Here is a 24,570-nt window from a genome sequence, read left to right on the forward strand (position 1 = left end):
CAGAATATGACAACAGTATATAACGCTTGAATTTCACCTGTACAGATGCAGACAAGGCCGCAAATTAGGTATTTTGTCCAAAATGGGTGGTTTTTTTAATACCAGTATAGCACAGCAGTATCTAAAGCGTGTATCTCACACATACAGATGCAGACAAGGAGGCAAATTAAGAATTTTCCCCTAAATGGGTGTTTTTTTTTGTTTTTGTTTTTAAAAAGCTTTATTGAATATAAATGTGCAGACATTTGAAAGAAAAAAGAATCTTGCCGATTCAACAATCGTAACTTGTACAAAAATTGGTACATATAGTGAATTTGGTATGCAGTAATACATAAAGATGAATACAGTATGTCAGGTGAGTAAATACTTATATTACAGCTAATCATACAGGGAGTGCAGAATTATTAGGCAAGTTGTATTTTTGAGGATTAATTTTATTATTGAACAACAACCATGTTCTCAATGAACCCAAAAAACTCATTAATATCAAAGCTGAATATTTTTGGAAGTAGTTTTTAGTTTGTTTTTAGTTTTAGCTATTTTAGGGGGATATCTGTGTGTGCAGGTGACTATTACTGTGCATAATTATTAGGCAACTTAACAAAAAACAAATATATACCCATTTCAATTATTTATTTTTACCAGTGAAACCAATATAACATCTCAACATTCACAAATATACATTTCTGACATTCAAAAACAACAAAAACAAATCAGTGACCAATATAGCCACCTTTCTTTGCAAGGACACTCAAAAGCCTGCCATCCATGGATTCTGTCAGTGTTTTGATCTGTTCACCATCAACATTGCGTGCAGCAGCAACCACAGCCTCCCAGACACTGTTCAGAGAGGTGTACTGTTTTCCCTCCTTGTAAATCTCACATTTGATGAAGGACCACAGGTTCTCAATGGGGTTCAGATCAGTAGTGTTGAGCGCGAATATTCGAATATCGAATTTTTTTCGCGAATATCGGCACTTCGCTAATTCGCGAATATTTCGAATATAGTGATATAAATTCGATATTTCGAATATTCGTTTTATTTTTATTTTTTTATTTTTTTTATTGTTATATTTTTTTCTTTCCCACTTCCCTAAAGTTGTTCTTACCTGTCCTTTGGATTCCTGGCTTCCTGGCTGCTCCAGTCAGTGCCCGTTGCCGCTTCTGCCGACTTCCATGCTCATGGAGTGTCCCCATCACCATGGGAACATCTCCATATACTAGAATGTACTGTCGGATTTGAGAATTACGTTGAAATCGCAATTCGATTTTTTCAAGTTATAATAATCGAATTTCAATTTTAACTTAGCACTGCTATATGCCATATTAGTTAGCCTAATATGGCATATAGCAGTGCTAAGTTAAAATCGAAATTCGATTATTATAACTTGAAAAAATCGAATTGCGATTTCAACGTAATTCTCAAATCCGACAGTACATTCTAGTATATGGAGTCGTTCCCATGGTGATGGGGACGCTCCATAAGCATGGAATATGGCTTCAATGGCTTGGTAGAATTAGCGAATTGACGAATATATTCGTTATATTCCACAAAACGAATATAACGAATGTATTCGTCATATTCCACAAAACGAATATAACGAATGTATTCATCATATTCCACAAAACGAAGATAACGAAGTATTCTGCATCTTCATTTTAGCTACCTATTCATCAATTTCGCTAATTCTAGCAATGATATAGGAAAGTTGACTATAGAGACAGCTAAGTATAATTCGCTATGCGATTATATGACTGCTTTTTTTTATAAATAGTATAATTATAATAATTATCAGGTATTATAATTATTCTATTTATTTAAAAAAAAAGCAGTAATATAATCGCATAGCGAATTATACTTAGCTGTCTCTATAGTCAACTTTCCTATATCATTGCTAGAATTAGCGAAATTGATGAATAGGTAGCTAAAACGAAGATGCAGAATACTTCGTTATCTTCGTTTTGTGGAATATGACGAATACTTCGTTATCTTCGTTTTGTGGAATATGACGAATACATTCGTTATATTCGTTTTGTGGAATATAACGAATATATTCGTCAATTCGCTAATTCTACCAAGCCATTGAAGCCAACCATATAGTAAACCAGGTCCAAGTTGGAATCGCAATTCGATTATGTCAAGTTATAATAATCGAATTTCGATTTTAACTTAGCACTGCTATATGCCATATTAGGCTAACTAATATGGCATATAGCAGTGCTAAGTTAAAATCGAAATTCGATTATTATAACTTGAAAAAATCGAATTGCGATTTCAACGTAATTCTCAAATCCGACAGTACATTCTAGTATATGGAGATGTTCCCATGGTGATGGGGACGCTCCATGAGCATGGAAGTCGGCAGAAGCGGCAACGGGCACTGACTGGACAGCTAAGTTTAATTCGCTATGCGATTATATTACTGCTTTTTTTTTAAATAAATAGAATAATTATAATACCTGATAATTATTATAATTATACTATTTATAAAAAAAAGCAGTCATATAATCGCATAGCGAATTATACTTAGCTGTCTCTATAGTCAACTTTCCTATATCATTGCTAGAATTAGCGAAATTGATGAATATGTAGCTAAAATGAAGATGCAGAATACTTCGTTATCTTCGTTTTGTGATATATGACGAATACATTCGTTATATTCGTTTTGTGGAATATGACGAATACATTCGTTATATTCGTTTTGTGGAATATAACGAATATATTCGTCAATTCGCTAATTCTACCAAGCCATTGAAGCCATATTCCATGCTTATGGAGCGTCCCCATCACCATGGGAACGACTCCATATACTAGAATGTACTGTCGGATTTGAGAATTACGTTGAAATCGCAATTCGATTTTTTCAAGTTATAATAATCGAATTTCGATTTTAACTTAGCACTGCTATATGCCATATTAGTTAGCCTAATATGGCATATAGCAGTGCTAAGTTAAAATCGAAATTCGATTATTATAACTTGAAAAAATCGAATTGCGATTTCAATAGGAGAGTAGCCTTTAAGTTAAAATCGAAATTCGATTATTTAAATCGCATATTAATCGCGATAACAAGAATAATGACGAATATTCGATTTCGACGAATATAAAACGAATATTCTATCGAATATTCGCGAATTTCGTCGAAATCGAATATGGCACCTGCCGCTCATCACTACAGATCAGGTGAACAAGGAGGCCATGTCATTAGATTTTCTTCTTTTATACCCTTTCTTGCCAGCCACGCTGTGGAGTACTTGGACGCGTGTGATGGAGCATTGTCCTGCATGAAAATCATGTTTTTCTTGAAGGATGCAGACTTCTTCCTGCACCACTGCTTGAAGAAGGTGTCTTCCAGAAACTGGCAGTAGGACTGGGAGTTGAGCTTGACTCCATCCTCAACCCGAAAAGGCCCAACAAGCTCATCTTTGATTATACCAGCCCAAACCAGTACTCCACCTCCACCTTGCTGGCTTCTGAGTCGGACTGGAGCTCTCTGCCCTTTACCAATCCAGCCACGGGCCCATCCATCTGGCCCATCAAGACTCACTCTCATTTCATCAGTCCATAAAACCTTAGAAAAATCAGTCTTGAGATATTTCTTGGCCCAGTCTTGACGTTTCAGCTTGTGTGTCTTGTTCAGTGGTGGTCGTCTTTCAGCCTTTCTTACCTTGGCCATGTCTCTGAGTATTGCACAACTTGTGCTTTTGGGCAGTCCAGTGATGTTGCAGCTCTGAAATATGGCCAAACTGGTGGCAAGTGGCATCTTGGCAGCTGCACGCTTGACTTTTCTCAGTTCATGGGCAGTTATTTTGCGCCTTGATTTTTCCACACGCTTCTTGCGACCCTGTTGACTATTTTGAATGAAACGCTTGATTGTTCGATGATCACGCTTCAGAAGCTTTGCAATTTTAAGAGTGCTGCATCCCTCTGCAAGATATCTCACTATTTTTGACTTTTCTGAGCCTGTCAACTCCTTCTTTTGACCCATTTTGCCAAAGGAAAGGAAGTTGCCTAATAATTATGCACACCTGATATAGGGTGTCGATGTCATTAGATCACACCCCTTCTCATTACAGAGATGCACATCACCTAATATGCTTAATTGGTAGTAGGCTTTCGAGCCTATACAGCTTGGAGTAAGACAACATGCATAAAGAGGATGATGTGGTCAAAATACTCATTTGCCTAATAATTCTGCACTCCCTGTATATTAACTAATAGTCAACCCTTGGTAATCGGTAGTATATAATATATAGTATGACATGGTACACAACCTTCTAAATAGGAATCAGTCACTAAAAATTATATTTCTATGAATTACCCATCTACCAGAAGACATGTAGTTTACGTGATTCTGCTGCAGCGATCTTTTCAAATCTATAGATAGCGTCTACTTTGCCGTCCAATGGTCTAAAGTAGGGAGTTCAGCTGACAGCCAGAAATGTGGAATAAGGAGGCGGGCAGCCATAAGAAGAATGTGGAATAGGGGAGGGATGATAGAAGCTAAATCTGAAGGTGGTAAGTTTAGTAGAGCTAGATGTGGAGAAGGGATAGAGGTTTTACAGATTTTGTTACACTTTGTAAATAGTTCTTCCCACCATGGAGATATTGATGAGCATGATCACCATATATGGAAGAAAGTACCCCTCTCTTCTCCACATATCCAACAATTATCCAATTTAGTATTATTGTATCTGTATGTAATATCGGGTGTTTTATACCACCTTGTAAGGATCTTATATCCATTCTCTTGAATAAATACACACCGTGATGATTTGTGTGGAGAGATAAAAAGCTTAGATTGGTCTTGTGCCGAGAAGGATGTACAGTGGGATGCAAAAGTTTGGGCAACCTTGTGAATTGTCATGATTTTCCTGTATAAATCGTTGGTTGTTATGACAAAAAATGTCAGTTAAATATATCATATAGGAGACACACACAGTGATATTTGAGAAGTGAAATGAAGTTTATTGGATTTACAGAAAGTGTGCTATAATTGTTTAAACAAAATTAGGCAGGTGCATAAATTTGGGCACTGTTGTCATTTTACTGATTCCAAAACCTTTAGAACTAATTATTGGCACTCAAATTGGCTTGGTAAGCTCAGTGACCCCTGACCTACATACACAGGTGAATCCAATTATGAGAAAGAGTATTTAAGGGGGTCAATTGTAAGTTTCCCTCCTCTTTTAATTTTCTCTGAAGAGTAGCAACATGGGGGTCTCAAAACAACTCTCAAATGACCTGAAGACAAAGACTGTTCACCTTCATGGTTTAGGGGAAGGATACAGAAAGCTGTCTCAGAGATTTCAGCTGTCTGTTCCACAGTTAGGAACTTATTGAGGAAATGGAAGACCACAGGCTCAGTTCAAGTTAAGGCTCGAAGTGGCAGACCAAGAAAAATCTCGGATAGACTGAAGCGACAAATGGTGAGAACAGTCAGAGTCAACCCACAGACCAGCACCAAAGACCTACAACATCATCTTGCTGCAGATGGAGTCACTGTGCATCGTTTAACCATTCGGCGCACTTTACACAAGGAGATGCTGAATGCGAGAGTGATGCAGAGGAAGCCTTTTCTCCGCCCACAGCACAAAAAGTGCTGCTTGAGGTGGGCTAAAGCACATTTGGAATAAGGTGCTGTGGACTGATTAAACTAAAATTTAGTTATTTGGCCATAACAAGGGGCGTTATACATGGAGGGAAAAGAACACAGCATTCCAAGAAAAACACCTGCTACCTACAGTAAAATATGGTGGTGGTTCCATCATGCTGTGGGGCTGTGTGGCCAGTGCAGGGACTGGGAATCTTGTCAAAGTTGAAGGACGCATGGATTCCACTCAGTATCAGCAGATTCTGGAGACCAATGTCCAGGAATCAGTGACAAAGCTGATGCTGCGCCGGGGCTGAATCTTTCAACAAGACAACGACCCTAAACACTGCTCAAAATCCACTAAGGCATTTATGCAGAGGAACAAGTACAATGTTCTGGAATGGCCATCTCAGTCCCCAGACCTGAATATGATTGAAAATCTGTGGTGTGACTTAAAGAGAGCTGTCCATGCTCGGAAGCCATCAAACCTGAATGAACTAAAGATGTTTTGTAAAGAGGAATGGTCCAAAATACCTTTAACCAGAATCCAGACTCTCATTGGAACCCACAGGAAGCGTTTAGAGGCTGTCATTTCTACAAAAGGAGGATCTACTAAATGTTGATTTCATTTCATTTTTGTGGTGCCCAAATTTATGCACCTGCCTAATTTTGTTTAAACAATTATAGCACACTTTCTGTAAATCCAATAAACTTCATTTCACTTCTCAAATATCACTGTGTGTGTCTCCTATATGATATATTTAACTGACATTTTTTATCATAACAACCAACGATTTATACAGGAAAATCATGACGATTAACAAGGTTGCCCAAACTTTCGCATCCCACTGTATTTAAGTCCCTCTCCCAAAGGCCTACAAAAGCAGGTTTCGGCATCATGACAGTTATAATGCGTTTTTTATATACAAACCAGATTACAAAGAAGTTGGGACACTATACAAATCGTGAATAAAAACTGAATGCAATGATGTAGAGATGGCAAATGTCAATATTTTATTTGTAATACAATGTAGATGACAGATCAAACGTTTAATTTGAGTAAATGTATAATTTTAAAGGAAAAATACATTGATTCAAAAATTCACGGCGTCAACAAATCCCCAAAAATTTTGGGCAAGTAGCAATAAGAGGCTGGAAAAAGTAAATTTGAGCATAACGAAGAGCTGGAAGACCAATTAACACTAATTAGGTCAATTGGTAACATGATTGGGTATAAAAAGAGCTTCTCAGAGTGGCAGTGTCTCTCAGAAGCCAAGATGGGTAGAGGATCACCAATTCCCACAACGTTGCGCAGAAAGATAGTGGAGCAATATCAGAAAGATGTTACCTAGCGAAAAATTGCAAAGACTTTGCATCTATCATCATCAACTGTGCATAACATCATCCAAAGATTTCGAGAATCTGGAACAATCTCTGTTCGTAAGGGTCAAGGCCGTAAAAACCATACTGGATGCCCGTGATCTCCGGGCCCTTAAACGACACTGCACCACAAACAGGAATGCTACTGTAAAGGAAATCACAAAATGGGCTCAGGAATACTTCCAGAAACCATTGTCAGTGAACACAATCCACCGTGCCATCCGCCGTTGCCAGCTGAAACTCTACAGTGCAAAAAAGAAGCCATTTCTAAGCAAGTTTCACAAGCTCAGGCGTTTTCACTGGTCCAGGGATCATTTAAAATGGAGTGTGGCAAAATGGAAGACTGTTCTGTGGTCAGACGAGTCACGATTCGAAGTTCTTTCTGGAAATCTGGGACGCCATGTCATCCGGACCAAAGAGGACCTTCACAGTGCAGACTCACTGACAACCTGTGTTCACACTTCTGCTCCAGCCCTTCACAGTGCAGACTCACTGACAACCTGTTTTCACACTTCTGCTCCAGCCCTTCACCGTACAGACTCACTGACAACCTGTGTTCCCACTTCTGCTCCAGCCCTTCACGGTGCAGACTCACTGACAACCTGTGTTCACACTTCTGCTCCAGCCCTTCACAGTGCAGACTCACTGACAACCTGTTTTCCCACCTCTGCTCCAGCCCTTCACAGTGCAAACTCACTGACAACCTGTGTTCACACTTCTGCTCCAGCCCTTCACGGTGCAGACTCACTGATAACCTGTGTTCACACTTCTGCTCCAGCCCTTCACAGTACAGACTCACTGACAACCTGTGTTCCCACCTCTGCTCCAGCCCTTCACAGTGCAGACTCACTGACAACCTGTGTTCCCACCTCTGCTCCAGCCCTTCACAGTGCAAACTCACTGACAACCTGTGTTCACACTTCTGCTCCAGCCCTTCACGGTGCAGACTCACTGACAAACTGTGTTCACACTTCTGCTCCAGCCCTTCACCCTGCAGACTCACTGACAACCTGTGTTCCCACCTCTGCTCCAGCCCTTCACAGTGCAGACTCACTGACAACCTGTGTTCACACTTCTGCTCCAGCCCTTCACCCTGCAGACTCACTGACAACCTGTGTTCACACTTCTGCTCCAGCCCTTCACAGTGCAGACTCACTGACAACCTGTGTTCACACTTCTGCTCCAGCCCTTCACCGTGCAGACTCACTGACAACTTGTGTTCACACCTCTGCTCCAGCCCTTCACAGTACAGACTCATGACAACCTCTGTTCACACTTCTTCTCCAGCCCTTCACCGTGCAGACTCACTGACAACCTGTGTTCACACTTCTGCTCCAGCCTTTCACGGTGCAGACTCACTGGCAACCTATGTTCACATTTCTGCTCCAGCACTGCCAGTCTCTCTCCTCAGGCAGCATGTCCTGTGTAGAAGGGTCATGTCTGACGCTGGGTTCACACCTGAGCGTTCTGAAAGGAGCGCTCTGTATGCGCGATTGTACCGGCGTTTACAATCGCGCTTACAGAGACAAGCGAACCCCCATTGTCGCGCGTTCCTGAAAGTCTATGTACGGGAACGCGCGACAAAACGCCCCAAAGAAGCTCAAGAACTTTTTTGAGCGTAGTGCGTTTTTCAGCGTGTTCAAACACGATGTAAAACGCTCAAGTGTGAACCAGGGCCATAGCGAAGCATTGGTTTTCATGTTTTGAGCGTTTTACAGCGTGTTTGAACGCGCTGTAAAATGCTCAGGTGTGAACCCAGCGTGAGTCTCTGCAGCAGCCGGCCTCATGTGACTCAGAGGACCCACCAAACGGGTACTGCGTAAGTGAAATGACAGCAATGAGAGCTTCCATCTGTAATGAATGAAGCGCTAATAGCAGTTCAGTGGGCCCCCCAGGAGCATTGGGCCCCGGCACTTGCCCCGGTTTGCCTGGTTATGACGCCGGCCCTGGGTGCAAGCCAATAAGCCAACAAGCAGCACAGAAAAGCACAGAACCTCTCTGTATGCAGTTACCAGCTAGAATAGCTGCATGCAGGGAGGTTCAGCCCTTTCCTGTGCAGCTATAGCGCTGCCATTGGTTGGACTGTTGTTCCAGCCAATCGCAGCGCTGGCAGGGGACCCCAAACACTGGTGTCCCCTGCCTCACCTCAGAGAAGACAGGTGCTGACCAGTTCAGCATCGGTCACTTCACCCTGACCCCCTCCCGCCCCGCAGCTCCATACTGCTTCCAGCACTGCGATGTGCCGGCGTTCATTGACCGACCAATCGCAGCGCTTGGAGCTGCAGGGGGGCGGTGCTGCACCATGCTGCCCTTACCTGGCATGGATGCCTGCCGGTAAGAGCAGCCATGCTACCTCTAATCCCCCACAATTCCCTCCCAGCGGACATTGTGCCGTACATGTACATCGCGGGTCCTTAAATCACGTCCAGGTATGATGTACATGTACGGCAAGGGTCCTTAAGGGGTTTAAGATTTATAAAAGTGCAAAGACCATTGTAAATGTTTATTTAAATTGTATATTTCTTACTAAAATGAGTTTTTTTGCAGTTAGAACCAACATATTTTTGGTACATTCTGCTACACTAATTAAAGGAAAAAACTACTTTACAGGAATGAATGATTTACATATTGGTGTTGCATGCTTTGCATAAGAAATACTCAAATTACATATTCTATTCATATCCTGGGAACAAAAAAAATCCTTTGGTACGTCTAATGCATCCAAATTTAGTAACTGAAAGCCATGTGTACAATAGGTACTGCTCTCACTCTTTTAATATAAATAACATTATGAAAACATATCAGATATCATCTATAAATATAACAAGCTAAAACACCCGGCCTCGCACAGATATATTTAATCTATTTCATTTAATGTTTGTGTGTGTCGTTAAGACATCAACACTATACACTATAACAGTGACATCTACAGTACACCGCCCCCTTAACCGTGACCTCCATAGCCCCTAGCCCTGAACACTGACCCTTTCCCCCACAGTGCCCTGTCCCTTAAAATTGGATCTCCACAGCAGTAGAGTTGAGCGAACCCGAACTGTAAAGTTCAGGTTCGTACCGAACTTTAGGGTTTTTGGCACCCGGAACCGAACCCGAACATTTACGTAAAAGTTCGGGTTCGAGTTTGGTGTTCTGCGATTTTTATGGCGCTTTTTGAAAGGCTGCAAAGCAGCCAATCAACAAGCGTCATACTACTTGCCCTAAAAGGCCATCACAGCCATGCCTACTATTGGCATGGCTGTGATTGGCCAACTGCAGCATGTGACCCAGCCTCTATTTAAGATGGAGTCACGTAGCGCCGCCCGTCACTCTGCTCAGATTAGTGTAGGGATAGGCTGCAGCTGCTGTGAGGGTGAGATTAGGGAGAAATCTTATGAAGAACTGCTTCTTTTGTGGGTGCAGTGCACAATTGTTTTAAGCCTGCCCTGAGCCAACTACTATTGAAAACAAACTTTTTTTACTTCAGTTAGTCAATATCAATACATAATCGGCAGCCATTTTATGCAATTATAGTGCACCAGCACAGGCTATCTGCATGTCTGCAAGTCCAGAAATACTGCTTTGAGACACCAGGGTTAAAAGAAAAAAAAAAATGTCATATAGTGCACATTTAGGATTATCGCTGCATAAGTGACTGTAAAATTTAGGCCAGAAATACGGCTTTCTCATACTGGGGCAAACTGGGGTGAAAAAACCCCCCCAAAACATCTGTTTCATATAGTGCACATCTAGGATTATAGGTGCATAAGTGAGTGTCACATTTTGGCCAGAAATACTGCTTTTTGCTTACTTTAGTTAGAAAACCCTCTGATATACTGCACATCTGGGATTAGACATGCATAAGTGACTGTGAAATTTAGGCCACAAATACGGCTTTTTGCTTACTGGGGCATACTGGGGAAAAAAAAACACATCTGTTTCATATAGTGCATATCTAGGATTATAGGTGCTTAAGTGAGTGTAACATTTAGGCCAGAAATACGGCTTTTTGCTAACTGGGATTAGACGTGCATAAGTGACTGAGAAATTTAGGCTACAAATACGGCTTTTTGCTTACTGGGGCATACTGGGGTGAAAAAAAAAAAAAAAAACCATCTGTTTCATATAGTGCACATCTAGGATTATAGGTGCATAATTGAGTGTCACATTTAGGCCAGAAATGCAGCTTTTTGCTTACTGGGGTTAAAAAACCCTCTGATATACTGCACATCTGGGATTAGACATGCATAAGTGACTGTGAAATTTAGGCCACAAATACGGCTTTTTGCTTACTGGGGCATACTGGGGTAAAAAAAAAAAAACATCTGTTTCACATAGTGCACATCTAGGATTATAGGTGCATAAGTGAGTGTCACATTTAGGTCAGAAATACAGCTTTTTGCTGACTGGGGTTAAAAAAAACCTCTGATATACTGCACATCTGGGAATAGACATGCATAAGTGACTCTGAAATTTAGGCCACAAATACGGCTTTTTGCTTACTGGGGCATACTGGGGTGAAAAAAACACATCTGTTTCATATAGTGCACATCTAGGATTATAGGTGCTTAAGTGAGAGTCACATTTAGGCCAGAAATACAGCTTTTTGCTTAGGGTACTTTCACACTAGCGTTTTTCTTTTCCGGCATAGAGTTCCGTCACAGGGGCTCTATACCGGAAAAGAACTGATCAGGCATATCCCCATGCATTCTGAATGGAGAGTAATCCGTTCAGTTTGCATCAAGATGTCTTCAGTTCAGTCGTTTTGACTGATCAGGCAAAAGAGAAAACCGTAGCATGCTACGGTTTTCTCTCCGGTGAAAAAAACTGAAGACATGCCTGAACGCCGGATCCGGCATTTTTTCCCATAAGAATGTATTAGCGCCGGATCCGGCATTCAGAATACCGGAATGCCGGATCCGTCGTTCCGGCATGCGCATGCGCAGATCGGTAAAAATGAGAAAAATGTACAAGACGGATCCGTCGGTCCGCATGACAAGCGGAGAGACGGATCCGTCCTTGCAATGCATTTGTGAGACGGATCCGCATCCGGATCCGTCTCACAAATGCTTTCAGTCAGCAGCCGATCGGCGGATCCGGCGGCCAGTTCCGACGACGGAACTGCCCGCCGGATCACACTGCCGCAAGTGTGAAAGTAGCCTTACTGGGGTGAAAAAAACATCTGATATACTGCACATCTGGGATTAGACATGCATAAGTGACTTTGAAATTTAGGCCACAAATACAGCTTTTTGCTTACTGGGGCATACTGGGGTAAAAAAAACACATCTGTTTCATATAGTGCACATCTCGGATTATAGGTGCATAAGTGATAGTAACATTTAGGCCAGAAATACAGCTTTTTGCTGACTGGGGTTAAAAAAAAAACTCTGATATACTGCACATCTGGGAATAGACATGCATAAGTGACTCTGAAATTTAGGCCACAAATACGGCTTTTTGCTTACTGGGGCATACTGGGGTGAAAACAAAACACATCTGTTTCATATAGTGCACATCTAGGATTATAGGTGCTTAAGTGAGAGTCACATTTGGGCCAGAAAAACAGCTTTTTGCTTACTGGGGTTAAAGAACCCTTTGATATACTGCACATCTGGGATTAGACGTGCAAAAGTTACTGTGAAATTTAGGCCACAAATGCGGCTTTTTGCTTACTGGGGAGAAAAAAAAAACTGTATAGTGCACATCTGGGATTAGACATGCATAAGTGAGTGTCACATTTAGGCCACAAATACGGCTTTTTGCTTACTGGGGTTAAAAAACCCTCTGATATACTGCACATCTGGGATTAGACGTGCGTAATTTGCTGTGGAATTTTGGCCACAAATACTGCTGTCATATAGAGTTTAAAAAAAAATCTAAATTGAGTGCAATACCCTACATCAGGGTTTTTATTGGAGGTTAATTATTTTTAACAGTCTTAACCACTTTTTACTTTGCTTGGTGAACGCTAACTATGAGGCAAACATCTAATAAGGGACATAGGCATGGTCGTGGTGGTGGTGTTGGTGGAGCCTCTGGTGCAGGGAGAGGACGTGGCCATTCTGCCACAGCTACACGTCCTACTGAACCTACTACCTCAGGTCCCAGTAGCCACCAGAATCAACAGCAATATTTGGTCGGGCTTAATGCCGTTCTAAGGATGGTAAGGCCTGAGCAAGTACAGGCGCTAGTAAATTGGGTGGCCGACAGTGGATCCAGCACATTCACATTATCTCCCACCCAGTCTTCTGCAGAAAGCGCACAGGTGGCGCCTGAAACCCATGCCCATCAGTCTGTCACATCACCCCCGTTCATATCGGGTAACCTGTCTGAGCCTCAAGTCATGCAGCAGTCTCTAATGCTGTTTGAAGACTCTGCTGGCAGGGTTTCCCAAGGGCATTCACCTAGCCCTTCCACAAGGGTGGAAGACATAGAATGCACTGACGCACAACCACTTATGTTTCCAGATGAGGACATGGGAATAACACCTCACCACATCTCTGATGATGACGAAACACAGGTGCCAACTGCTGCGTCTTTCTGCAGTGTGCAGACCGAAAAGGAGGTCAGGGAGGAAGCCTGGGTGGAAGACGATGCAGGGGACGATGAGGTCCTAGACCCCACATGGAATGAAGGTCGTGCTACTGACTTTCAGAGTTTGGAGGAAGTGGCAGTGGTGAGACTGAGCCAACAGCGTAGCAAAAGAGGGAGCAGGGTGCAAAAGCAGAGCAGCCATTGCTAAAACAGTTCACCTGCTACTGGCCACCATCACCAGGGACCGAGCACACCAAGGCAGCTTCAAGGTGTTCCTTAGCATGGCACTTCTTCACACAATGTGCTGACAACAAGACCCGAGTGGTTTGCACGCTGTGCCATCAGAGCCTGAAGCGAGGCATTAACGTTCTGAACCTTAGCACAACCTGCATGACCAGGCATCTACATGCGAGACACGGGCTGCAGTGGAGTAAGCACCTTCAAAACCAAGAAAGAGTTCAGGCCCCTCCTGCTCCCTCTTCTGCTGCTGCCTCGGCCTCTTCCTCCGCCTCAGGAAGAACGTTGGCACCTGCCGCCCAGCAAACAGAGGATGTGCCACCAACAACACCACCTCCGTCACCAAGCATATCCACCATGTGACACGGAAGCGTTCAGCTCTCCATCTCACAAACCTTTGAGAGAAAGCATAAATTCCCACCAAGCCACCTTCGATCCCTGGCCCTGAATGCCAGCATTTCTAAACTACTGGCCTTTGAAACACTGTCATTCAGGCTGGTGGAGACGGACAGCTCCAAACAGCTCATGTCACTTGCTGTCCCACAGTACGTCGTTCCCAGCCGCCACTACTTCTCCAGGAGAGCCGTGCCCTCCCTGCACAACCAAGTATCGGATAAAATTAAGTGTGCACTGCGCAACGCCATCTGTGGCAAGGTCCACTAAACCACAGATACATGGACCAGTAAGCACGGCCAGGGACGCTATATCTCCCTAACTGCACACTAGGTAAATTTAGTGGCGGCTGGGCCCCAGGCGGAGAGCTGTTGGCGCACATCCTTCCACCGCCAAGGATCGCAGGGCATCATTCTTTGCCTCCTGTTGCTTCCTCTTCCTACTCGGCTTCCTCCTCCTCTTCTACCACCTCCTCATCTGGTGAGCGACAGACCTTCACCACCAACTTTAGCACAGCCAGAGGTAAACGTCAGCAGGCCGTTCTGAAACTGATGTGTTTGGGGGACAGGCCCCATACCACGCAGGAGTTGTGGCGGCTCTGGGACTATCCGGTTTGAAGCACATCCCTTGCCTGGCGCATGTGCTGAATTTGGTGGTGCAGAAATTCATTCACACCTACCCTGACATGTCAGAGCTGCTGCATAAAGTGCGGGCCGTCTGTGCGCGCTTCCGGCGTTCTCATACTGCCGCCGCTCGGCTGTCTGCTCTACAGCGTAACTTCAGCCTTCCCGCTCACCGCCTCATATGCGACGTGCCCACCAGGTGGGACTCCACCTTGCACATGCTGGAGAGACTGTGCGAGCAGCAGCAGGCCATAGTGGAGTTTCAGCTGCAGCACACACGGGTGAGTCGCTCTGCGGAACAGCACCACTTCCCCACCAATGACTGGGCTACCATGCGAGACCTGTGTACCCTGTTGCGCTGTTTCGAGTACTCCACCAACATGGCCAGTGGCGATGACGCAGTTATCATCGTTACAATACCACTTCTATGTCTCCTTGAGAAAACACTTAGGGCGATGATGGAAGAGGATGTGGAAGAGGATATGGCCCAGGACGAAGAGGAGGAAGAGGGGTCATCTCTAACACTTTCAGGCCAGTCTTTTAGAAGTGGCTCAGAAAGAGGATTATTGCAACAGCAGAGGCCAGGTACAAATTTGGCCAGCCAGGGCCCACTACTGGAGGGCGAGGAGGAGGAGGATGGGGATGAAGCATGTTTACAGCGGGGTGGCATCCAACGCAGCTTGGGCCCATCACTGGTGCGTGTCTGGGGTGATACGGAGGATGCAGACGATACGCCCTTCCACAAAGGACAGCTTGTCCCTACCTCTGGGCAGCCTGGCACACATAAGCGATTACATGCTGCAGTGCCTGCGCAATGACAGCAGAGTTGCCCACATTTTAACGTGTGCTCACTACTGAGTGGCCACCCTGCTGGGTCCCCGCGCAAGCACCTCAGAAGGCAGTGTTAGCATGGCCGACATGTGGAAAAGCTTTGTCACCTTGCCGCAGCAACCGGCCCCAATTGCTGATATGGAGCGTGTTAGCAGGAGGCAGCATTTCAACAACATGGTGGAATTGATGGTTCTGCCCCATTCAACTTCTGGGTCTCCAAATTGTCCACATGGCCAGAGCTTGCCCTGTATGCCTTGGAGGTGCTGGCCTGCCCTGCAGCCAGTGTACTCTCTGAACGTGTATTTAGCATGGCAGGAGGCGTCATTACAGACAGACGCAGCCACCTGTCCACAGCCAACGTGGACAAGCTCACGTTCATTAAAATGAACAAGGCCTGAATCCCACAAGACTTGTCTGTACCTTGTGCAGAATAGACAGTTCTAACAGCCTCAACCATCCTTCCTTGTACTCAAGTGCACTTATTCCTTTTTTTATTTTTATATGCCCCAATATTTTGGAGGGATACCCCTATGTAAACATGCAAAATAACACACATCTTTGTTGGCTACCTCCTTCACCGCCGCTTCCACCTAGACCGCCACGTGAGCCTACACGGCTACATCCACCCATCCACCGCCTCCTCAACCTCTTCCTCCTACATAATTCCTAATTTTTATTTTTTTAAGGTCTTTTATGTTTTTTTCATTCATTTCCCTATCCACATTTGTTTGCAGAGCATTTGCCATGCTCTTAAGTAGAGTTGAGCGAACACCTGGATGTTCGGGTTCGATAAGTTCGGCCGAACTTCCCGAAAATGTTCGGGTTCGGGATCCGAACCCGATCCGAACTTCGTCCCGAACCCGAACCCCATTTAAGTCAATGGGGACCCGAACTTTTCGGCACTAAAACGGCTGTAAAACAGCCCAGGAAAGGGCTAGAGGGCTGCAAAAGGCAGCAACATGTAGGTAAATCCCCTGCAAACAAATGTGGATAGGGAAATGAATTAAAATAAAAATTAAATAAATAAAAATTAACCAAAATCAATTGGAGAGAGGTCCCATAGCAGAGAATCTGGCTTCCCGTCACCCACCACTGGAACAGTCCATTCTCAGATATTTAGGCCCCGGCACCCAGGCAGAGGAGACAGGTCCCGTAACAGACAATCTGGCTTCATGTTAGCAGAGAATCAGTCTTCATGTCATAGCAGAGAATCAGGCTTCACGTCACCCACCACTGTAAGAGTCCATTTTCATAAATTTAGGCCCAGCACCCAGGCAGAGGAGAAAGGTCCCGTAACAGACAATCTGGCTTCATGTCAGCAGAGAATCAGTCTTCATGTCATAGCAGAGAATCAGGCTTCACGTCACCCACCACTGCAACAGTCCATTTTCATAAATTTAGGCCCAGCACCCAGGCAGAGGAGAGAGGTCCCGTAACAGACAATCTGGCTTCATGTCAGCAGAGAATTAGTCTGCATGTCATAGCAGAGAATCAGGCTTCACGTCACCCACCACTGCAACAGTCCATTTTCATAAATTTAGGCCCAGCACCCAGGCAGAGGAGAGAGGTCCCGTAACAGACAATCTGGCTTCATGTCAGCAGAGAATCAGTCTTCATGTCATAGCAGAGAATCAGGCTTCACGTCACCCACCACCGTAAGAGTCCATTTTCATAAATTTAGGCCCAGCACCCAGGCAGAGGAGAGAGGTCCCGTAACAGACAATCTGGCTTCATGTCAGCAGAGAATCAGTCTTCATATCATAGCAGAGAATCAGGCTTCACGTCACCCACCACTGCAACAGTCCATTTTCATAAATTTAGGCCCAGCACCCAGGCAGAGGAGAGAGGTCCCGTAACAGAGGATCTGGCTTCATGTCAGCAGAGAATCAGTCTGCATGTCATAGCAGAGAATCAGGCTTCACGTCACCCACCACTGCAACAGTCCATTGTCATAAATTTAGGCCCAGCACCCAGGCAGAGGAGAGAGGTCCCGTAACAGACAATCTGGCTTCATGTCAGCAGAGAATCAGTCTTCATGTCATAGCAGAGAATCAGGCTTCACGTCACCCACCACCGTAAGAGTCCATTTTCATAAATTTAGGCCCAGCACCCAGGCAGAGGAGAGAGGTCCCGTAACAGACAATCTGGCTTCATGTCAGCAGAGAATCAGTCTTCATATCATAGCAGAGAATCAGGCTTCACGTCACCCACCACTGCAACAGTCCATTTTCATAAATTTAGGCCCAGCACCCAGGCAGAGGAGAGAGGTCCCGTAACAGAGGATTTGGCTTCATGTCAGCAGAGAATCAGTCTGCATGTCATAGCAGAGAATCAGGCTTCACGTCACCCACCACTGCAACAGTCCATTGTCATAAATTTAGGCCTAGCACCCAGGCAGAGGAGAGAGGTCCCGTAACAGACAATCTGGCTTCATGTCAGCAGAGAATCAGTATTCATGTCATAGCAGAGAATCAGGCTTCACGTCACCCACCACTGTAAGAGTACATTTTCATAAATTTAGGCCCAGCACCCAGGCAGAGGAGAGAGGTCCCGTAACAGACAATCTGGCTTCATGTCAGCAGAGAATTAGTCTGCATGTCATAGCAGAGAATGAGGCTTCACGTCAGCCACCACTGCAACAGTCCATTGGCATATATTTAGGCCCAGCACCCAGGCAGAGGAGAGAGGTCCCGTAACAGAGGATCTGGCTTCATGTCAGCAGAGAATCAGTCTGCATGTCATAGCAGAAAATCAGGCTTCACGTCAGCCACCACTGCAACAGTCCATTGTCAGATATTTAGGCCCAGCACCCAGGCAGAGGAGAGAGGTCCCGTAACAGAGGATCTGGCTTCATGTCAGCAGAGAATTAGTCTGCATGTCATAGCAGAGAATCAGGCTTCACGTCACCCAACATTGGAACAGTCCATTGGCATATATTTAGGCCCTGGAACCCAGACAGAGGAGAGGTTCATTCAACTTTGGGTAGCCTCGCAATATAATGGTAAAATTAAAATAAAAATAGGATTGAATGAGGAAGTGCCCTGGAGTCCAATAATATATGGTTAAGGGGAGGTAGTTAATGTCTAATCTGGACAAGGGACGGACAGGTCCTGTGGGATCCATGCCTGGTTCATTTTTATGAACATCAGCTTGTCCACATTGGCTGTAGACAGGCGGCTGCGTTTGTCTGTAATGACGCCCCCTGCCGTGCTGAATACACGTTCAGACAAAACGCTGGCCGCCGGGCAGGCCAGCACCTCCAGGGCATAAATGGCTAGCTCTGGCCACGTGGACAATTTAGAGACCCAGAAGTTGAATGGGGCCGAACCATCAGTCAGTACGTGGAGGGGTGTGCACATGTACTGTTCCACCATGTTAGTGAAATGTTGCCTCCTGCTAACACGTTGCGTATCAGGTGGTGGTGCAGTTAGCTGTGGCGTGTTGACAAAAGTTTTCCACATCTCTGCCATGCTAACCCTGCCCTCAGAGGAGCTGGCCGTGACACAGCTTCCTTGGCGACCTCTTGCTCCTCCTCTGCCTTGGCCTTGGGCTTCCACTTGTTCCCCTGTGACATTTGGGAATGCTCTCAGTAGCGCGTCTACCAACGTGCGCTTGTACTCGCGCATCTTCCTATCACGCTCCAGTGCAGGAAGTAAGGTGGGCACATTGTCTTTGTAGCGTGGATCCAGCAGGGTGGCAACCCAGTAGTCCGCACAGGTTAAAATGTGGGCAACTCTGCTGTCGTTGCGCAGGCACTGCAGCATGTAGTCGCTCATGTGTGCCAGGCTGCCCAGGGGTAAGGACAAGCTGTCCTCTGTGGGAGGCGTATCGTCATCGTCCTGCCTTTCCCCCCAGCAACGCACCAGTGATGGACCCGAGCTGCGTTGGGTGCCACCCCACTGTGACCATGCTTCATCCTCATCCTCCTCCACCTCCTCCTCATCCTCGTCCTCCTCGTCCTCCAGTAGTGGGCCCTGGCTGGCCACATTTGTACCTGGCCTCTGCTGTTGCCAAAAACCTCCCTCTGAGTCACTTCGAAGAGACTGGCCTGAAAGTGCTAAAAATGACGCCTCTTCCTCCTCCTCCTCCTCCTCCTCCTGGGCCACCTCCTCTTCCATCATCGCCCTAAGTGTTTTCTCAAGGAGACATAGAAGTGGTATTGTAACGCTGATAACGGCGTCATCGCCACTGGCCATGTTGGTGGAGTACTCGAAACAGCGCAACAGGGCACACAGGTCTCGCATGGAGGCCCAGTCATTGGTGGTGTAGTGGTGCTGTTCTGTAGTGCGACTGACCCGTGCGTGCTGCAGCTGAAACTCCACTATGGCCTGCTGCTGCTCGCACAGTCTGTCCAGCATGTGCAAGGTGGAGTTCCACCTGGTGGGCACGTCGCATATGAGGCGGTGAGCGGGAAGGCAGAAGTTACGCTGTAGCGCAGACAGGCGAGCAGCAGCAGGATGTGAACGCCGGAAGCGCGAACAGACGGCCCGCAGTTTATGCAGCAGCTCTGACATGTCGGGGTAGTTGTGAATGAACTTCTGCACCACCAAATTCAGCACATGCGCCAAGCAAGGGATGTGCGTCAAATTGGCTAGTCCCAGAGCTGCAACGAGATTTCGCCCATTATCACACACCACCAGGCCGGGCTTGAGGCTCACCGGCAGCAACCACTCGTCGGTCTGTTGTTCTATACCCCGCCACAACTCCTGTGCGGTGTGGGTCCTGTCCCCCAAACATATGAGTTTCAGAATGGCCTGCTGACGTTTACCCCGGGCTGTGCTGAAGTTGGTGGTGAAGGTGTGTGGCTGACTGGATGAGCAGGTGGAAGAAGAGGAGGAGGAAGCCGAGAAGGAGGAGGTGGCAACAGGAGGCAAGGAATGTTGCCCTGCGATCCTTGGCGGCGGAAGGACGTGCGCCAAACAGCTCTCCGCCAGGGGCCCAGCTGCCACTACATTTACCCAGTGTGCAGTTAGGGAGATATAGCGTCACTGGCCGTGCTTACTGGTCCACGTATCTGTGGTTAGGTGGACCTTGCTACAGATGGCGTTGCGCAGTGCACACTTGATTTTATCGGATACTTGGTTGTGCAGGGAAGGCACGGCTCTCTTGGAGAAGTAGTGCCGGCTGGGAACAACATACTGTGGGACAGCAAGCGACATGAGCTGTTTGAAGCTGTCTGTGTCCACCAGCCTAAATGACAGCATTTCATAGGCCAGTAGTTTAGAAATGCTGGCATTCAGGGCCAGGGATCGAGGGTGGCTAGGTGGGAATTTACAGCTTTCTCTCAAATGTTTGTGAGATGGAGAGCTGAACGCTGCCGTGTGACATGGTTGAGACGCTTGGTGACGGAGGTGGTGGTGGTGTTGGTGGTACATCCCCTGTTTGCTGGGCGGCAGGTGCCAACGTTCCTCCAGAGGCGGAGGAAGAGGCCGAGGCGGCAGCAGCAGAAGAGGCCGAGGCGGCAGCAGCAGAAGAGGTAGCAGGGGGAGCCTGAGTGACTTCCTTGGTTTTAAGGTGTTTACTCCACTGCAGTTCATGCTTTGCATGCAGGTGCCTGGTCATGCAGGTTGTGCTCAGGTTCAGAACGTTAATGCCTCGCTTCAGGCTCTGATGGCACAGCGTGCAAACCACTCGGGTCTTGTCGTCAGCACATTGTTTGAAGAAGTGCCATGCCAGGGAACTCCTTGAAGCTGCCTTTGGGGTGCTCGGTCCCAGATGGCGGCGGTCAGTAGCAGGCGGAGTCTCTTGGCGGCGGGTGTTCTGCTTTTGCCCACTGCTCCCTCTTTTGCTACGCTGTTGGCTCGGTCTCGCCACTGCCTCTTCCTCCGAACTGTGAAAGTCAGTGGCACGACCTTCATTCCATGTGGGGTCTAGGACCTCATCGTCCCCTGCATCGTCTTCCACCCAGTCTTGATCCCTGACCTCCTGTTCAGTCTGCACACTGCAGAAAGACGCAGCAGTTGGCACCTGTGTTTCGTCATCATCAGAGACATGCTGAGGTGGTATTTTCATGTCCTCATCATCAGGAAACATAAGTGGTTGTGCGTCAGTGCAGTCTATGTCTTCCACCGCTGGGGAAGGGCTAGGTGGATGCCCTTGGGAAACCCTGCCAGCAGAGTCTTCAAACAGCATAAGAGACTGCTGCATAACTTGAGGCTCAGACAGTTTCCCTGATATGCATGGGGGTGATGTGACAGACTGATGGGGTTGGTTTTCAGGCGCCATCTGTGCGCTTTCTGCAGAAGACTGGGTGGGAGATAATGTGAACGTGCTGGATCCACTGTCGGCCACCCAATTGACTAATGCCTGTACCTGCTCAGGCCTTACCATCCTTAGAACGGCATTGGGCCCCACCATATATCGCTGTAAATTCTGGCGGCTACTGGGACCCGAGGTAGTTGGTACACTAGGACGTGTGGATGTGGCAGAACGGCCACGTCCTCTCCCAGCACCAGAGGGTCCACTAACACCACCACGACCATGTCCACGTCCACGTCCCTTACTAGATGTTTTCCTCATTGTTATGGTTCACCACAACAACAAAAATATTATTTGGCCCAATGTATTGTATTCAAATTCAGCTGAATATAAATTTGAGGCCTAGTATTTAGGCACTGGTTGACCGGTATGGATTTACTGACAGAATTAGACTTGGAAATGCACAGTAGCGTGTGTGTGAAGTTATTCTGAATGACCCTATGTGCACCTTGAATATTATATACCCTTTTAGGGATAGATTTCAAATAGCTCTGATATAGCAGAAACCACTAAATTATGAAATTGCTAAATTGGGAATTGTATTTCAACCCTGAACAAAAAATGTGCTTTAACGGACACTAAATAACTTGCCCAGCCACAACAGTACAGCGGTAACGACAGATTTAGCGGGATATAAATTTGAGGCCTAGTATTTAGGCGCTGGGTGACCGGTATGGATTTAGTGACAGAATTAGACTGGGATATGGCCAAAAAATAACCACACTATTGCTGGTTAAATGCACTTGGTGTGACAGCTTGACCAACCACACTACTGAGGGTTAAATGCACTTGGTGACGGGCGCAGCTTGCCCCTGATGTAGTATATGGCCAAAAAATGAACAGACTATTGCTGGTTAAATGCACTTGGTGTGACAGCTTCACCCTGATGTAGGCTTTAGCCAAAAAACAACCACACCATTCAGGGTTAAATGCACTTGGTGACAGGCGCAGCTTTCCCCTGATGTAGTATATGGCCAAAAAATGAACAGACTATTGCTGGTTAAATGCACTTGGTGTGACAGCTTGACCAACCACACTACTGAGGGTTAAATGCACTTGGTGACGGGCGCAGCTTGCCCCTGATGTAGTATATGGCCAAAAAATGAACAGACTATTGCTGGTTAAATGCACTTGGTGTGACAGCTTGACCAACCACACTACTGAGGGTTAAATGCACTTGGTGACGGGCGCAGCTTGCCCCTGAAGTAGTATATGGCCAAAAAATGAACAGACTATTGCTGGTTAAATGCACTTGGTGTGACAGCTTGACCAACCACACTACTGAGGGTTAAATGCACTTGGTGTCGGGCGCAGCTTGCCCCTGATTTAGTATATGGCCAAAAAATTAACAGACTATTGCTGGTTAAATGCACTTGGTGTGACAGCTTCACCCTGATGTAGGCTTTAGCCAAAAAACAACCACACCATTGAGGGTTAAATGCACTTGGTGACAGGCGCGGCTTGCCCCTGATGTAGTATATGGCCAAAAAATAAACAGACTATTGCTGGTTAAATGCACTTGGTGTGACAGCTTCACCCTGATGTAGGCTTTAGCCAAAAAACAACCACACCATTGAGGGTTAAATGCACTTGGTCGCAGCTTGGATGCACTTGGTCGCAGCACCGCACAAGACACAAAATGGCCGCCGATCACCCCAGAAAAAAGTGACTGACAAACGGTCTGGGCAGCCTAAAAACAGTGAGCAATTGAATTTCAGCAGCTCAATGATGCACAGCTGCAGATCGATCGATTAATCAAGTCCTTTGGAGGAGTTAATCTGCCTAATCTCGCCCTACTGTCGCAGCCGCAACCTCTCCCTACGCTAATCAGAGCAGAGTGACGGGCGGCGCTATGTGACTCCAGCTTAAATAGAGGCTGGGTCACATGGTGCTCTGGCCAATCACAGCCATGCCAATAGTAGGCATGGCTGTGACGGCCTCTTGGGGCAAGTAGTATGACGCTTGTTGATTGGCTGCTTTGCAGCCTTTCAAAAAGTGCCAAGAAAGCGTCACAAAAGCGCCAAGAAAGCGACGAACACCGAACCCGGACTTTTACGAAAATGTCCGGGTTCGGGTCCGTGTCACGGACACCCCAAAATTCGGTACGAACCCGAACTATACAGTTCGAGTTCGCTCATCCCTACTCTTAAGCACATTTTGCTGCCTTTTGCAATCCTCTAGCTCTTTCCAGGGCTATTTTAGAGCCATTTTAGTGGCAAAAAGTTCGGGTCCCCATTGACTTCAATGGTGTTCAGGTTCGGGTTCAAGTTCGGGTCAAGTTCGTTTTTTTTTTTTTTAAGTTCGGCTGAACCTGCCAAACCCGAACATCCAGGTGTCGGCTCAACTCTACACAACAGCCCACCCCCTTAACTTTGACCTTTACAGCAGCCTTTCCCTTTAACAGTGTAACAGTGAGTTTCATAGCACTCCACCCCCTTGACAATGACCTCCACAGGGGCCCGCCCCTTAACAGTGGCCATTACAGCAATCTGTCCCTTTAAACTTACCTCCATAGTGGACCATCCCTTTAACTGTGCCCTCCACAGCAGCCTGCCCCTAGGGTGGTCAGAGGTTTAGTTTTAGGCTGGACAGTCTGGCTTTCTGACTCCCTGTCCTCCGTCTGGCGCAGGGCCTGAATGGACACAAGGATGTCATTTTGAACAGCTCACTCTCAGACAGCAGCACAGTGCTGTCTGAGTGTGAGCTGCAGGAAGAAAGTCACC

The sequence above is a fragment of the Bufo gargarizans genome, chromosome 2 (assembly GCF_014858855.1).
Source record: "Bufo gargarizans isolate SCDJY-AF-19 chromosome 2, ASM1485885v1, whole genome shotgun sequence".
Classification (NCBI taxonomy): Eukaryota; Metazoa; Chordata; class Amphibia; order Anura; family Bufonidae; genus Bufo; species Bufo gargarizans.